The 5,278-nt window shown below is 43.9% G+C and overlaps 1 long non-coding RNA gene across 2 annotated transcripts in view; it reads left to right on the top strand.

The window, feature by feature from the left end:
* Positions 1-5,278, top strand: part of LOC102752415 — a 148,760-nt gene that overhangs the window by 53,604 nt on the left and 89,878 nt on the right. The window contains exons 3-4 of one of the 2 annotated variants that reach the window (XR_001515384.1): positions 3,480-3,683; positions 3,977-4,082. The exons of the other annotated variant lie outside the window; for it this stretch is intronic. This is a non-coding gene — a long non-coding RNA (uncharacterized LOC102752415). Of the gene's footprint in view, positions 1-3,479; positions 3,684-3,976; positions 4,083-5,278 lie in introns of those variants that run through there. 2 annotated transcript variants of the gene reach the window in all.

Below are 5,278 nucleotides of genomic sequence, written 5' to 3'. Positions count from 1 at the left end.
ATCCGAACTCGGTTTTGGGCATGCTGCTTGAAGTGCCTATTAAACATCTAAGAGGGGATGAGTCGGAAGTTTAGAGGAGAGGTGCAGAGTGGAGATACAGAAAGGATTCCAAGAGATGAGGAACTAGTGGAACTAGGAAAGGATATTTAAGAAGTGGACAATATTAGGGGAAAAACAAGAACTGGTTGGGCCCTGGCAAATGACTCAGTATACTTTTCATTCTCTTTGTCCTTCCTTGTATCCTGTATCTGCTATATTTTTCGTAGCTAAAAGTTGAATTGAAAAAATATTAAAAATTGTGTTACTGCATTTGCTTCAGTTTGTTCTGAATTCAGCATAACATTCTTGTTCTGCCAGCTTCTCTTTTGGAGTGAGTAAAAAACTTTCAAGTGTTGCCAGACAAAATTCTCTCACACTCCAAAGACTGATTAACGTTGGAGAAAATGGGTAATGAGAAGGGAAGAGGTGACTTCACACAGAGGAATCTGTGCTAAGATGAGTCCTGCAGGTGTAGAAATAACAGTGGGATACAGTCATCAGATGAGCCCTAGAGCCCTGGGCATCCTCCATGGCAGTGGGTATCTTTTCAAGTAGAGAAACCAAGTTTACAGTAGTTTCAAATGACACTAAGCAAATGTAGAAAAATCCCTAGGCACTGGCTCCTCCTGCTTTTCTATAGAGCCTGGGACACACAGGTCATGCTTCGTGACTTTAGGAACTGGCAGAGGGAGTAAGAGGCAGTGGCCAGTGCCTGCTTTCTGTAAGGGCTCTGGTAGCATTGTGCAAAGCAACACAGGGTTTTAGTTCCCACCCACGGAAGCCTCCACTTGAAAGGGTGTGGTGTGTTGCAAGATGCATGAAGTCACCTCTTAGAGGTATACTTAAGAAGGGAGGATTAAAGAGAAGCAAATACCGTTCTTAGGATCAGAAGAATAACTTGTGAGCAAGCGTATATTCTAATTGTTCTTTTTTTTTTCCCCCATGCTGGGAAATCACATAAAAACCCGAGGCCCCAATAGGGAAACTCAGAGTTGAACTCAACATATTAAAACAAAATTTAAGGGGTGAGAAAGCAACAGCTCATGGATGGCAAAGAAAGTGGGAGCAAATTCATGCCAACCTTCTCTGCCTCCTACTAGATAATAAGATTCAATATGTTTTGTGAGGATGAAAATAAATGAGCTAAAGATTTAGAGCAGGAATTGGAAAAAAATACCTATATTTCAAAAGATTAGAGTTTGGAGCATTTCACTTTCACTACGACATTCGCATGAAAGATAATATTTGTTTTAGCACATCACACCCAAGAACCTCAAAACTAATACATGAGGCCTGGCCAGCAATGGCTAGTGGTTGAGCGTCGAACTATGAACCAGGAGGTCACAGGTTTGATTCCCAGTCAGTCAGAGCACATGCCCAGGTTGTGAGGGGCATGCAGGAGGCAGCCGATCAATGATTCTCTCTCATCATTGATGTTTCTATCTCTCTCTCCCTCTCTTGGAAATCAATAAAAATATATATTTAAAAAGCAACAAAAACAAAACAAAGAACACACCCTAATACATGAGGGTAATTTTGGATAAAAAGAAAATTCATTGTTTTTTTCTAACAGGCGTCTTAGTTCCTTAGATGTAGCTAATCTACAAATCACAGAAAGCTTTTAAAAAGTAGTTTGAATGTATTGTAATTTCATTTTATCCACTGAAGAGGTCCTGCCATCAGGGAGGAGTAGGAAGGTGGCCAGTCCCCATACCTCTCAGGCAGGGTCTGTCTAGAGGTATGGGTGGCAGGAGGGAGCTGGAGGGTTTAACATGCTTGAAGGTGTTTCTGATAGAAGATAGAGCCAGTTCCTGTGAAGTGCACTGACGTTTGCTCCCGTTCCTGCAGGTGTGGGAGGGACAGTTTTAGAATGGTGGCACAGGAACCAGCCCTTCTCGTGGTTCTGGACGAGTGAGTTTCTCCTCTAGGTCAAGCCTGTTAGGGTCCCCCAAGGAGGAACACATGAGGCCAGAAGGGGTGAAGAATTATAAATTTATTAGGTCATCTGGATGCCAGATGGGCTGAGCCCCAAAATGGCGCCAGCCCCCAAAGATTGGGAGTCAGAGGTTTTTCAAGGGCTCTAGGCAGGCTTTTTCTGGGTGGAGAATTCTCTGTGCAGGTCTGGATTCCAGGAAACTCCAGAGGGGAGAGATAATGGTCTTACCAAGTGGAATGTGGTCTAAGCAAGTGGAATGTCCATTGTGAAGTGGCCTAAAGGTCAGGTCCCAGGGGAGGGAGTATCGATTTAATTCCTCGATCAGACCTAACAAAGCCATAGGGATAATAAATAAACCCTCCTGTTGTGCAGGCTGCACCTCACCACCGTGGATCACTGGGACGGTCAGTAGAGTGAGGCAGCATGGAGTGGCCTGGTGAATGGGGGTAGCCATTTGCTCATTCATCCATTTAAAATGTGTTGTTGAGTGCCATCCATGTGCCAAGAATGGTGGTAGGAGCTAAAATACAAGAATGAACCAAGTAGACATAGAAACTGCCTCCATTTGTTTAACAAACTAATATGTAGTTGGAACTTGTGTTAAGTCCTCTAAAAGAAATCGAGTATAATGGGGTGGGGAGGGGAGGAGCCTAGGGAATAGTCAGGGGTATGAGAAGGGAGAGAAAGGGAGCAACCATATGGCCTGTGGCCCAGCAGTTATGGTGCCACTGCTCAGTTTTCCAGGAGGTTTGAGCCCTGCCCTGGAGGGGCAGGAGTCCAGAGGCAGGGTCGCTTTGAGAGTGGGCGATCACCTGGGTCAGCAGCAGGAGGAGTTTGGGGAAAGCCAAGGTCCACATAACATAGCGAATGCATAGATGGGAGGAGAGAGTGCTGCCCCAGCCCTGACCCCATTGGATTGGGCGGGGGGTGGGCGGGGAGCGGGGGGGAGGATCATTTTTTACAATTGTAAAATTAGTGTATGCTTTTTTGAAGAAAAACATACCCAATACCTTTAAAGCAATACATAAACATACATAAAGCAAGAAACAGTTCAGATTTTTGAGGACTCGCTAATACTGTTTCAAGGACTACAGGTGTTAACTCATTTAATCCTCATGACAATGGCACAGATGCCACTTTCCTCCTCTCCCCAAACTGGGCATAGAAGGCCAAAGCCACTATGCTGGGAAATCAATATGTTTTGTGAAGATGAAAATAAATGAGCTAACAATTTAGAGCAGTAATTGGAAAAAAATACCTATATTTTGAAAGATTAGAGTTTCTGACAATTTTTAAAAGTCAGAAAAGAAATGGGCAATATTTTGAAATCATATATTTAAGGAAAAAGGAATTAAAATTTAATGAATGAGAAAGACCCCAAAAGAATACCCTCCATATTTCTGAGGGCTTTACTTTTTGTTCCTCCTTTGATTCCATCTGTTTCTTATATTTTCTCTCTTTTTGTAACTTGTCTCAAATTTCTCTGATCCCTCTGTCCATTCAGTTCTTTCAATCACTTTTCTTCCTTCTGACTTTTTGAATTGCCACCTGAGAGTCCTCCACCCAGGTAGTCCTCTGCCTCTTCCCAGGCAGCTGTGGCCGCACAGGTTTCCATTACTGACTCTGAGGAACTCATCGGTGCTTGAGTGGCGGCTCTCCTGATGAACAGTGGCCATCCCAAGGAGTTCTTACACTTCTAAGATGCAGGGTGAGGCCATAATCTTTCCCACATTTTATTGACAGATAAATTGAAGTGATAGAGATTAAAGTGCTTTCCCAGGAACAAACAATGAGTCAATGATAAATGTTTTGCCAACTATCCACCCATTAGAAATTGGTCCATTGACGATATTCTTCTTTTCTAATAAACCTCAAAAAGACATAACAAATACTCTTCTAAACACAAATGAAAACTTTGTGAAGATCTGGATACAGGCTCTTGGGAGGGTTCCCTGTTTCTCCACCCAGTAGCCCCCTAAAGCACCCTCTTTTTCTCAACAGGCTCAGATGTTCAGCCCAGTTGCTCTCCAGCCTGAATGCCCTTCTAAGCTCAGATACTATGTCCTGCTTTTCCCTCCCCTTTAGTAATACAAGACATTTGCGTTTCCTAAAGACTATTGAGTACTTAATTTGTTCCTACAAAGTTCACTGGGGTCTCTGTTATTATCTCCAGTTTATACAGGATTAGTACCACACGTTTGAGGCCAGTATTAAGCCCTAGAACAATTATCTCTTGGTTCTCCTTGTTCAGCCTTTTAAAATCCCATAGAATATGGCTTTCAGTTAATATGTTCCTAGTTTAGATATCTCATCTGTTTGGTGGTGAAACCAGAGTGGTCATTCCTGGACATTGGGTATTGATGTGTGACAAGCTGGGAGTGTCACCTAAGAATTGGACAAGGCCGTCTCGCCAACCATCTCTAGTGGTTCATTGCAGTAAAGCGTCTGCCTTTCACTCTGGGAAGTTCCACAATGCTGGCTCTATTTCTGCCACAGGTCAATGGAGGTTGTTTTATGAATTTAAAAATAGCCTCCTCCTTTTATTCTCATTCTTCTGTTACTCCAGCCCTCTGCCTTCCTTATTCTCCTTTCTTCTCTTAGCAAGGTACTGTATTTGCTGGAGGATACAGAAGTCCCACAATGGTGTGTGTGTGTGTGTGTGTGTGTGTGTGTGTGACTATAAATTGGAAACACAGCAGCAAAATGGAGGAAAGTGAGGACAATGCTTTCCTCTAATTAAAAGCAAAACTCAAGTTTTTAAAGCTGACCATTTGGCCATGTTTATTCATCATCATGATAACACAAATAATAATAAAGAACTATGTGCTTTACACATGTTAAATCCTATGGAATATTTAAGATATATCCTTCCTTTTTTTAATATCTTTGTTTTTTAAAAAATTAATTAGTTAATTTATTTTTATTAAGTTACTAGGGGCCCAGTGCACGAAATTCGTGCACTTGGTGTGTGTGTGGGGGGAGTGTCCCTCAGCCCAGCCTGCCCCCTCTCACATACTGGGAGCCCTCAGGTGTTGACCCCCATCACCCTCCAATCGCAGGATCGGCCCCTTGCCCAGGCCTGATGCCTCTGACAGAGGTGTCAGGCCTGGACAGGGGACCCTCATTTCCCCCCATCACTGGTTCTGCCCCCAGCCCAGGCCTGATGCCTCTGGCCCAGGCATCAGGCCTGGGCAGTGGACCCCCAGACCCCTCCGATTGCTGGCTCTGCCCCTTGCCCAGGCCTGATGCCTCGGCCAAAGGCGTAGACCCCCATCACCCTCCGATTGCCTGATCGGCCCCCTG

This window comes from Myotis davidii, unplaced genomic scaffold, assembly GCF_000327345.1.
Source record: "Myotis davidii unplaced genomic scaffold, ASM32734v1 scaffold362, whole genome shotgun sequence".
NCBI classification, from domain to species: Eukaryota; Metazoa; Chordata; class Mammalia; order Chiroptera; family Vespertilionidae; genus Myotis; species Myotis davidii.
This window is presented reverse-complemented; position numbering and strand designations above follow the sequence as displayed.